Raw genomic sequence first — 12,574 nt, 5'->3', positions numbered from 1 at the left:
GAGAAAGGGCTTCCGATAACATTCATTGTGAGAAAGGGCTTCGTCAAGGTCTAGAGAATGAAATGAATCCATGTAGAGATGGATATTTCATCCTAATTGATTTGTGTTCATACTCAGTGAATCACGTAGAAATGTCAACAATGTGACTTGCTTTCCATTCTCAGTAGACCTAATTCACTTTTAACATTTTTGAATTCACTCATCATATGTTGTCTTTTTCAACATTAATCGATAAAACATTCAACTTAAGCTCCTTTTCATAATCCATTCCCACTTTTCTATTTTCAGTGGTCCTACTTTTCTCTTGAAATTTTTGACTTGACTTACCAAATCATTTGTATCACCTTTGTTGGTTGTCATTGTCATTGATAAAACCTACAATTTCTACTCCCCTTCTCACAAATTAATTTGTTCACAAAAAACGTATCTAGCACTAGTAATAAATAGATATATATATTCTCCACACTATGTAAACCCTAAAACCATGATGATATCGGCCATGCCATGATAGAGTCCTCCGAGATGAGCTCCAATACTAGGAAAGATAATAGAATTATACACACACAAACTGTTTCTTATAATTCAAGCTGTTTTTTATAATTCAAGCATAAACATAGTACATTTATATAGTTGGCCATAGATCCCACTAATTCCAAACATGGATATAGAGGTTGAGATATTCTCTCAAAAGAATTCTCAAATCAACCCTAAACTCAAGACATTGTATTAATATAAGCATAACTTTCAATACACTTGAATTATGTAGAAGACATAATACGAACATGCAATTCCAACAAATATTTTATCGATAGAAAATTAATCCTTAAAAAAGAACCATAATGTAAAATGAAAATAGTGTAAATGTGGCCAAAACGTAAAATAGAGATATTATAAATGTTACAGCCATAAAAATTTAATGTCACACTTATAATTTTTTTTCCTACTTAAAATGAAAACATGAGAAACCCAAAATACTTCTCGACATTTCATGGATAATAAACTAGATAAAATTTCATCCCATATTACTAGGTTTCTCCCCAGAAAAATCTAGGTGACTCCAACATCTAATGAGTAAAACTAACAACAAATCAAAAAATTACAACAAATCAAAAAATTTCACTTCTTAGTATAGAACACTATTTACATGATCCATTTTACTCCATTAAAATCGTGATTGATTAGATCCATCGATCCTGGAGTATATTAAAGAATGCTGAAAATAGAAATGACATGGAAGTCATGGGAGATAGCGAGATTGATTTTAATATGAGATAACCAGATTGATTTTAATATCATTCAAGACAAGAAAGAGGAATGATGTGTTGTTAATAACGCAAAGTAGTATTCGCAACAAGAAAGCATCCGAGAACGTTGCAGCCAAGCAGCCAAGATGTGTTGTTGGCATTAGGGGAGGAATATTTTCATTGCAACATGCATTAGATAAGCAGCATTAGATAAGCAATATTATGTCGATCAATCGTTGGACTTCGATTATTGGACATCCTAAGACTTAACTGTAATTGGCGTAATATCGTGTTCCTTGATATTACGGCCGACATTTTACTAAAAGTCATGGTGTTCTTTTTCAAGGTTCGATATGGAAATGCTAGCTGCTGACATCAAATAAAAACTATGATAATTTCTAGATTACTAAGTTAAAACTCAAGAATACATTTTCCGCACTCATGAAATATGGAAATGTTAGTTGTTGACATCAAATAAAAGCCATGATCATTTGTAGGTTACTAAGTTAAAACTCAAAACTACATTCTCTACGGTCATGAAATATGACTTAGGAATATTTGAGGATCATCGATTCCATCAATCATGGATTAAAGCCTTTATTGTGCATGTATCTACTATCTCGTTTGTATCATAGTTGCCAAATGTATTGATAAAGTAAAATATAAAATAGGGCAGCACATTTATATGAATAATGGTATTTGGTATCTTCTGTATATATCAACAATATATAGTAATATGATTATATTAATTTAATTAAACTTTACAAAATTTAATCCCTATTTTAAAATCATGAGGCTTCACTAACTCAATTCAAAATCATTTATTGATCCTGTAAATTTTGAGTGACTCAATTCAAAATCATTTCTTCATCGTGTAAAATATTTAGTCAATACCACACTATGTAAGATAAATTGCAGAGTTATATATATAACATATTATCTCATCCTAAAATTAGAAAATGTACATAAAAAAGAGACTTGACCTCTGATGTTGTTCATAGTTAGTTCTTACGCCAATTTTATATATGTATACGTGAAGTACTTTTATATTATATTTGGTGATGTTTTTAGTTTCAACCACAGGTTAAAAAAAAGTGCACTCTGTTGAAGATGAAATTCATTGAATGATCAGATGAATAAAAAATGAACAAGAATATAGCGAAGGAATTACCAACTACTAGATAGGTCTATTGGGTACAATGAGTAGTAGTGCATACAAAGGCGGAAGCCTTTAACACCTCGAGGATGCCTGTGAATTAAATAAGCTGAGCCGGGGTGGAGAAATCGTGACACGAAATCGTGCAACACAGGCGGAGTTATAGATGGTGTTGTGTCATATTGGTAACGGATGATAACACATCTATACTTCGAAAGGTAATTGTAAAAAATGATGTATAGAGTTTTAGGATATCAATATTTAGTCCCTGCCATCTGGCATCCGGCAGGGACTATAGTAATCGATCGGGTCCGACTTAGCATTAGTTTCAAGTTGTAGTCCTGTGTTATACTATGATTATTACAAAGTTTTCAAACGCTCTCAAAGGCGCTGTGCCAGATAACCAAAGTTTTATTTGGAACTTAACTTTTGCCATCTTATTTGGCCTCGTCCCGAGGCGGAAGAGGCCTGACCATAGCTTAAAAGCAATAAGCCCGGTGCATTTTTGCTAACTGTCAGCGGTGTGGTTTTAATGTTAACATTACTTTGATTGCTATTATCTGCCGGGGTATGCGAAGCTTTCCTAAGGTTTCCTGTTCGCTGTTACAGGGTTGTGCATTGGCAACTGGTGCATGCGGTGGTTCAACAGCTGTTATTATAAGAGCGCCGTCCATCAAATATTACAGTTCAAGTCTGCCGGTTTCAGCAAAGGCGTAAAAGAGTAAAGGGTTAGTGCCCGGTAACAACCTGAACCTGGTCCTCTCGCTGCGCTGGAGTTTGAATGAAAACCAATGCTCTGTTTGCTATCACAGATGCGCTGCGGAATGAACGGCAAGGCTGCTCTGTGGCTGGACTTGGAAGCTTTCTCCAGATATTCTCCTTGTGGTAGTATCTGGCCCTGCCTCGGTTTTCTGTCGGGGGAGCAGATCGGGGAGCTCGCACTCGGACTGGACGGCAGCGGGCAGAGCGAAGCCCTCATGGTCCTTTTCTTCCGAACAACGGTAAAATCAGAAAGAATCAGTCTTATAGCATTTCAATTTTCTTTTCCTTTCATATATTGTCGAAAGCAATTTGGATAAACAAGCTGTATCGGGTGCTAATTGGTAGCCAGAAAACAGGGAAACAGAAGAATCACCTGCTTAATAGCGTCCTTCGATGACGTAGAATCGGCGTATATGTGTAATAGCAAAGCTTGAACCAGAGAAACGGCTGGATCAGGAAAACTGGTGCCCGTGTATCCGCTGTGCAGAGTCCTGAACTTCTCCCAATGGTAACAGCGTGAAAACAATGCATTGACGCCGACGGTGTCTACGCGTCTATGCCCTCCCGCCGTTATGTCGTGTTCCATCACAATTTCCCGGAGACATTCAATGGAAGAAGTCGAATCTTGATTGCAATTTCAGACAGCAATTTTGCGCCCAATTTGACGGTTTCGCCAGATAGCAGCGGCTTTGCCCTATTAATAGACAAGACATCACAACTGCACGTTTGGACATCCAGCTGAAGTTTAGTAGTTTTAGACAAAATTTGAGCTGGATGGAAAGGTCAGGGCTCCGGCAAAGTACCAGTAAAGTAGACGCCCTGGGCCATGCAGGATGACGAGGCGCCGGATGAGTGAATTTATGTGACTGCAATTTCATACTGCCAGAATATGACCGAGTACACTCTCCATTATGGCTCTGACTCCTTTTCAAAAGCTCTGATAAAAAATGGCTGCTAAGGATGAGCGAGTAAAGCTACCATCAATGTGAATAAAATGAGTGTGTCTCAAGCGATGGCGGTGATAGTAACCAATACTAGGTTCTTCGGTACCAATACAATGTTCCAAATCATTATGCAATTGGCTCAATACAAAAACGTTGGCTCAATAAAGAATTCATTACGTTGCATTTAGTCGTTCTTTATCGTATAGCATTTTTATGGAGAGCGTAGAACAAATTTTATGGCATAACGTTTTTTAAAGGAGAGCTATCTCTGTGCTTACATATTAGAACATTGTTGGTACGTGTTAGAACAATATGCAATATGGTTGACAATTGCTGCAATCAATATGTTATATGGAACAATGTGAAACTAACACTGTGGAACGACATCAAGAATGAGGACGATAGTCAATGCAAGAATGTTTCATAACCCAATAATGTTGCTTTGGAACAAATATGTCGAGAATGCATAACGCAAGAAGGAAAGAAAGTTGCATAACGCATATATCGATTTACTGATATGGAACACATATATCAATTTGCTGCCTTGGAATGCATATATCAATTTACTGTTAATGTATGGAAAACATTTATCAATTTACTAATACTATATGGAATGCTGCTTTGTCAGTATTGGATATAGTTTATATGGCACAACATACATCAAAATCGCTGAAGAAAGACTTCAATTCAAAATTGTTAGCACCAACGTGGAGTCATCATTTTTTTAGCTCTGGTTGCTGCGGATGCCAAATTCCTCGATAAAGTTAACCTAAAGGTAGATTTCTGTCTTTCTCGCAGTACTAAACAGTGGAATGGAGACTTCACTACAGGAATAAGGGACTAGAGCTCCTAAAGTTCCTCCGTGCCCCCGCCTTCCTATCTTCCGATCCGAAATTCCTCGCTTAGAAATATGCGTTACACTTAAAAGGTTATAATTATTTTTTACGTTTTAAAGTGGTATCAAATGTATTTGATTAATTAAGTTAAGTAATGTTTAAAAATGAAAATAAAAAACAAATTAATAAGATAATCCAAAAACTTATGGTCGGAGTGAAAAGCTATTTTATTCAAAGATTTCAATGAATTATTTCAAATAAAGACATAGGCATAATAATAGCCCTGCAGACTCCTTGATTACGAAGTCCATTACATGCGGTTTTTGCATGAATGACAGGTGTCAAGCAGCCAAGGTATTTTGGGCTGCTTTCGTTTCGTTTCGTCCAAACAGGCCTACGTATACCGTCTGCACCCCAAATATCCAGCAGCAGATGGTAATGAAGGAGGAGACTCCGAGTCCTCCTTTGTGAGCCGAGACACCAACAGGCTTGGCAGGAGGTTGCAGGCGGTTCAAACTACCATCTTTTCTCTCAAAGGGAACATTGTTCCATATGGGTAATGCAGAAGACAAGCTTTCCTTCAAACTTTCACTGTAAATATCATTACACAGTTTTAAAATTCCATCATTAAGTTTTCTAAAGAAGTGACAGTAGAATTCCGTGGCTACGGTTGGTCGATCTTAAGGTGCAGGAACTGGAAAAAGATGGACGGAAGATGGCCGTCTTCATGACGGGAAACTTTGAGGCGATAAAATTTGTTATTAAACAGGGAATAACTTTCGGTTGCTTGTTTATTCGAAAATAATTGGGATTATCTTCATGTATATCAAGATTATTAGTTCTTTTACTGAAAAAACGTCTAATTTGAACGCAGAACATGAGTAATTTTAGTTCTAACAACGAATCATTTCGATCTCTTATGAATACTACACGGCATTTGCTTCAAAGCTCTGAGGTAAGAGAACATCACCTTGAATCATAAATTATATAGAGCAATTAATTACTGTTAGTTTAGTAAAATTAACTTCTATTTGATTTGGATCTTCGAAAATAACCAGTACTGTAGTTTTTACAGTGCAATTTTGATGAAAGAGACCCTAAATTTCATAAGCCGATGCTAGTATACCACATTGAAAATGCCTGTGGTGTTCTTTAAGGCGTATTGCCGTCATTAAACGCAGAAATAATGAATATTTTGGAAAAAATGAGTAAAAGAGCATACCTGTCAAGGAGTCGTTTCTTTTCAAGAATTCCATAAATTTACCTGCTTTAAATTTATTTTCTGAAAATTTCAACTAGCTCTAACATTTCGCAAAAATATTAAATCTGGAAAATTGATTTTGAATTTCAATACTGATCGGCATCTTATAATTTTGTCTTAGGGAGAAACCTTTAAGAGCAAAGCTGCTTTACACACAGAAAAAATCCATGCGGCTACTGTTGTTGAGGAGCAGAAATCTGCTGCTCAGAAGCAGCAGATGGACCAAGCAATTCAGATGGTAAGAACTGGTAACAAACAAAAAATTGCAGATTATGAGCTGCTTGCGCTACTTGCAATTTCCAGAAAAAAGAAAATTCTATTAATTGCAGAACTAAAAATATCCAGTAAAATGCAGAAGAGTAAATGTAGATTTCAGTTTCATGTATGAAAGCAGTACAGGTTTAAAAAACTATTTATCTCACCTTGTTCATTGTATCTCACCGCAGAAACATAGCTGTTGCAGAGAGCATTAGAGGTTCTGGGAACGGTCTGCCTTGGAGCAATCCAAAACCAGTAGCGAAGAGGCTTTCCTGACAAAATGGAACAGGGAGTATGATAACAGCTAAGATAGCATCCTCCCTCAAAGCAAACCTGCATCTTAAGTGCCATGGGTTATTCTCCTCCCTCACAGGGCGAAACATGTTTGATGAATAGTTCTGGTAAAGACAGTGGAAATAGGTTTGATGAACAGAACAGTTTGGATATTAGTTTGCCACTTGTATCGCCATGCATAACCATGCCACTTGTTTTATTTTCTGTATATCTATGAGATCACTGAAAAAGCAATATTAATCTCTAGCATTTGTACCTATCGAATTAATGTTAACATTAAAACAAACCCGTTGACGGTTAGCGAGAATGCAGCAGGCGTAAAACCAATTTAAGCTATGGTCGGGCCTCTTCCGCCTCGGGAAGAGGCCAAATAAGATGGCAAAAGTTAAGTTCGAAATAAAACTTTGGTTATCCGGCACAGCGCGTTTGAGAGCGTTTGAAAACTTTGTAATAAGCACAGTATAACACAGTAATAAAACTTGAAACTAATGCTATCTCGGAGCGTTTGAAAACTTTGTAATAAGCACAGTATAACACAATAATAAAACTTGAAACTAATGCTATCTCGGACCCGATCGATTACAATAGTCCCTGCCGAATGCCAGATGGCAGGGACTAATAATAAGAAAAAGAGGAAATTATTATTACAGGATGGGCAAGAATTTATATATATATTTTTCGTTGTATCAGATATATAATCATAAATTCTCATTCTAAAACTGTATTCTATCACTTTCACTTCTCATTAATATACTGAGACTTACTCCCTAATTATATTTTAGTTATAAAAAGACCTAAATTTTAGGAAATGTAACCAACTTCGATTAAAAATTATTCTAAAAACAGCTGAATTTTAGGAAATACAAGCAACTTCGATTTCATATATAATATTTTCTAGAGAATTAGATATCGTCTTATATTCTAAAAGATGTGATGCAGTTTATTTAGAAATGAGATTAGTTTTATATTTTAAAGCATATGATGCAACACCTGCATCATTTTTTACGAATTACTCAAATTCAGGGGAACAGGATTATGCATCCTTTTTGTACGAATTGTTGGATCAGGTGCACAGCAATTAATTAAACACACAGCAGAATAAATCAACAAACACATAAGACACAACTTTTAACGTGGTTCACCCAACCAATCTGGGCTACGTCCACCAAACATAGGCATCAGGAATATATTAATCAAAATTGGAGATTACATCATGAAATCCTCACACTCTCTCTTGGCAAATCATCTGAATGATTGCCTGTTATATAGCATAGACAATCTAACAGCCTCATAACTCCCTCACATCAAATATAGGAGGCATTAACTCCCTCCCAACAACCTGGAGCTAATCTAGGAACTGAATCCCTATTGTTGTCATCCTTCAGAGATTTTTGCCTATTTGACTAAAACAGAAAATCTCAACAATCTCCACCTTGACAACAATTCGCCTGATGCCCTGTTATTATTATTTTATCTTTTCTGCAAGCCAAGAGAAGCCAAACACCAGCGTAGCTTCTCCAACAAAACTGGTTTCGTGAACATGTCTGCACAGTTCTCCTTTGTATGCACCTTTTCAAGAGAAACTCCCCTTTCAGTGTGCTTCCAACGCATTGGAGCGGAGAATCCTGGTTGGTAGAGAGTGGACGGATGGATAATCGTTTGAGGGGAGGCTCAATGGTCCTTTGTTCGAGGGGAGGATTGTTGGGTATACGACCAAATAGTCCCACATTGACTAGAAGTGGGGAGGATCATGGGTATATAAGGATGGACAAATATCTCCATTGGTATGAGGCCTTTTGGGGTAAGTCCAAAAGCAAATCCATGAGGGCTTAGGCCCAAAGTGGACAATATCATACCATTGTGGAGATATGTGGTGTCCAGAGACCAACAAGTGGTATCAGAGCCAAGTTCGAGGTTACCCAAGTGGATGAATCCTCAGAATGCCGAACAAAGATTCGAGGTTACCCAAGTGGATGAATCCTCGGAATGCCGAACAAAGATGGTGATGGTGAGCCCCTGTAAGCCTGTGGATGAGCTCGGTTAAACAGGCGGTGTGCTTCGGATTCTTCATGGACGTGTCTTATTCTCCAACACGGTGAAGAGGAGTTGACCTGGGATGGAGCAAGCTCTCGAAACAGGTGGTGCTACCATGTAAGGCGTGTGCTTCCATCCTGGTTGGTAGAGAGGAGAGAATCCGGCGGATGGTTTGAGAGGGGAGGCTCGATGGTCCTTTGTTCGAGGGGAGGATTTTTGGGTATACGAACAAAGTCCCACATTGATTAGAAGTGGTAGAAGTGGGAAGGATCATGGGTATATAAGGATGAACAAATATCTCCATTGGTATGAGGCCTTTTGGGGTAAAGCCCAAAAACAAACCCATGAGGGCTTAGACCCAAAGTGGACAATATCATACCATTGTGGAGATATGTGGTGTCCAGAGTTCCAACACGAATTACTCCCATTCAGAGGAACAGAATTATGTTAATCACATTGCGATTAACCATGGTCTCATAAAGAGAAATGAGTACATCTGATTATAATTATAATTTATAGGTTAAAGCACTGCAAAATCTGCGATAAATTATTATTCTCAATGCTGTGCTACACTGCTCTGCTCATCTCTCATAAAACCAAGGAAGGAAATCGTTGGTCCTTTTTGTACGAATTACTCAAATTCAGGGGGACAGGATTATGCATCTTTTTGTGAACAGGATTATCTTAATCACATTGCGATTAACCATAAAGAGAAATGAGTAAATTGGATTTCCACCTGAAATAAGATGCATTCACGTGAAATCGACTCGAAGACAATTAATACAAAGTCTCACGAGATACCAAAGCTTCTGGATTATCTTTATTTCCGGAAATTAAGATAAAGAAGTTCGGATATGACTAATTTGAAAAGCGCACGTTATTCACCATTGTTTCGTTAGAAAATTCTTTTTAAACGAGAAAATCAACTCAGGGATGGGTTAATATAATTTTTCCTTGTTCATATAACTTTCATATATGTGAAAAAGTAACGTTGCAAAAACTGGTGGTGGCAGGGATTCGCATTATTACTAAATTTTTCTATTAACTCTGTTTTATATAAAACATTATTTTATGGTAAGTGCTGTTACTCTTATCTTGGAAAAATTGACTCAAGAGAACTATTTTAAATGGGGGTAAGGCACGGAAACACTACTCATTGTTATGCGAAGAACAATACTGCTTATTATCTTTATGGGAAGAATTATTTGTTCGAGTAGTGTGAATTTGTTCCAGCACTGTATTTTAATTAAGATATAACTGAATTATAAAAGAAATATGAAAATAAGTTTTATTTTTAAAGTTAATGTAATTGGTCATTATTATTTTCATATAATATATATTTAGAATGATTCCCTACTTTCTATTAAAATGAAAAATTTTCATTACTGTGACTTTTATGGTTTTATAGGTGTAAAATAAAGATAATAATATAGTGTATGAGTTTCTTCTTTAAGGTTTAATGAGTACAAAAAGAGTTCAAAGATCACTAAATAAGCGTCTTTTATATGGTTTCATGAGAACAAAATTCATTTATAAAATTAACATCAGCTGAGATAAGGATTAAAAATCAAGCATTTATTGCGGTAGTTCTCTCTATGGGTGTAAACATTGCTTAGAATATGAATCTTAATGCAAATTGTAAGAGATCAAAAGTGGTCATAATGGAAATACATGAGTTCAAATCAAATTAATGATAGTGTAATAGAGATAACCAACAATATGCATGTGCAGCTACAAAATTGTTCTTGCCACAACACTCCATATTCTTCTTTTGGAAGTGATATGAGGACCATCCATATAAATTTTGGTTAAATCACTTTTATTTTCTCTCATTTGGTTTATTTTACGAAATTTTCAATTTGTTTGAATTTTTTTTTAATCATTACATAGCATGTGGTTTGTTCATAGCTTTCCAACCGCTCAAATTTTGTTGAGCTTGAATGTACTGTTTAAAAATAAAGCCTACACAAAATTATGTTCTATTTCATTACCTAAGGTTAAAATTTGTAAATTTTTATTTTATTAAACGTTTATAAAAAAAATTTGGACCATTTCTCGATTTGTGCGTGTCATCCTTGCGCAGGGGCCATGCTAATCTTCTCTGTATCGTTCCAATTTTATCGGATGTCTCCGAAGAGACTTTATTAAACGTTTATCATTTGTAAATAAAATTAATTTTAATGTATTTAATTAAAATACTTTTAATTAATTAAGGTAATTTGGTTTAATTAAATTAATTTGTAAATATTTTTAATTATTTGCAAAGTCTCTTTGATCATGATCAATGGTGCTGGTCAACCATGGACAATCATTGTCAACAATGGTCGGCCATAATCAATCATGGTCAACCATGTTTTATGAAAACAAACATCATCAATTATGGTTAAGCGGGTTGAATGTCGCATTGAGACAAAGATTGTCTTCATATGAAAATCAAACACGGTCAACCATACTCGAATGTCACATTGTGAAAAGGATTGGTTGAATAAGAAAATCAACCATCATCAACCATGTTTATTTTAGTGTTTATAATATTTATCTTAGGGTTTATATGCCTTGGGTATATAATATTACTCCGTTCGGTTTAATATTTTTCCCTTGGGTTCTTAATCCCTTGGGGTTCTAGTATTAGTCCCTTGGGTTTATTATTCCCTTGCACTTATAATATTAATCCCCTACGTTTATTATTCCCTTGGGTTTATAATATAAATCATGCTCAGCCATGGTCAATCATAGCCAACCATGCTCCACCATGGTCAACCATGGTTGAATAATGCATTGTGACAAAGATTATCTCAATATGAAAATCAACCATGGTCCAATGTCGCGTTGTGACAATGATTGTTTCGATATGAAAATCAATCATGGTCAACCATGCTCCATCGTCACATTGTCACAAGGATTGTCTCAATATGGAATCAACCATTGTCAACCATGTTTATTTAAGGGTTTATATTTTTCATCCCTTGGGTTTATTATTCTAAGGGTTCATATTCCTAGTGTTTAATATTATTCCCTTAGGTTTATAGTCCCTTGGGTTTCTAGTATCAATCCCTAGAGTTTATTATTCCCTTGGATTTATAATATCAATTATGGTGAATCATGGTCCAACATCGCATTGTGATAAATATTGTCTCAATATGAGACTCAACTATGGTTAACCATGGTCCAATGTTGCATTGTGGGAAAGATTCTCTCGATTTGAAAATAAATCATGGTCAAGCATGGTCAACCGTGGTCCAATGTCACATTGTGACAATGATTTTCTCAATATGAAAATCGGCCATGGTCAGTGATGTTTATTTTAGTTCTTATCATATTTATTTAAGGTTTTATATACCTCGTGTTTATAATATTTATCCTAGAGTTTATAAACATTGGGTTTATTTTTATCGCTTGGGTTTATTGTTCCCTTGGCCTCATAATATCAATCCCTTGGGCCTATTAATCTAAGGGTTCATATTCATAGGGTTTAATATTATTCCCTTATGTTTATAATCCCTTGGGTTTCTGTTATCAATACCTAGGGTTTATTATTCCCTTGGGTTCATAATATCAATCATGTTCAACCATGGTTAACCATGGTAAATCACTTGTGTTTATTAATTTAAGGTTTCATATTCATAGGGTTCAATATTATTCCCTTAGGTTTATAATCCCTTCAGTTTTTAGTATCAATCCCCATGGTTTATTATTCCCTTGGGGTTTAGGATACCAATCATGGTCAACCATGCTCAATCATGGTCAACCATGGTCAACTTTGCTTTATAAACTCAATTGTGGTC

At 35.8% G+C, this 12,574-nt stretch overlaps 1 long non-coding RNA gene and 1 other non-coding gene across 2 annotated transcripts; one reads left to right on the top strand and one right to left on the bottom strand.

Moving 5' to 3' along the window:
* The first annotated feature begins 2,997 nt into the window (after positions 1-2,997).
* On the top strand, positions 2,998-3,842 carry LOC149196888 (uncharacterized). The gene is made up of 2 exons (XR_016254157.1): positions 2,998-3,401; positions 3,508-3,842. It is a non-coding gene; the product is annotated as an uncharacterized LOC149196888 (long non-coding RNA).
* Positions 3,843-10,826: 6,984 nt separating this feature from the next.
* Positions 10,827-10,929, bottom strand: LOC149196887 (U6 spliceosomal RNA). Its single transcript, XR_016255353.1, has one exon. It is a non-coding gene; the product is annotated as a U6 spliceosomal RNA (small nuclear RNA).
* Positions 10,930-12,574: the final 1,645 nt, after the last annotated feature.

Source organism: Pinus tabuliformis, chromosome 2_2, assembly GCF_031772625.1.
Source record: "Pinus tabuliformis cultivar Carrire ecotype Pingquan chromosome 2_2, CPIR1, whole genome shotgun sequence".
Taxonomy (NCBI): Eukaryota; Viridiplantae; Streptophyta; class Pinopsida; order Pinales; family Pinaceae; genus Pinus; species Pinus tabuliformis.
The sequence above is the reverse complement of the archived record's forward strand: the minus strand, read 5'-3'. Positions and strand labels throughout refer to the sequence as shown.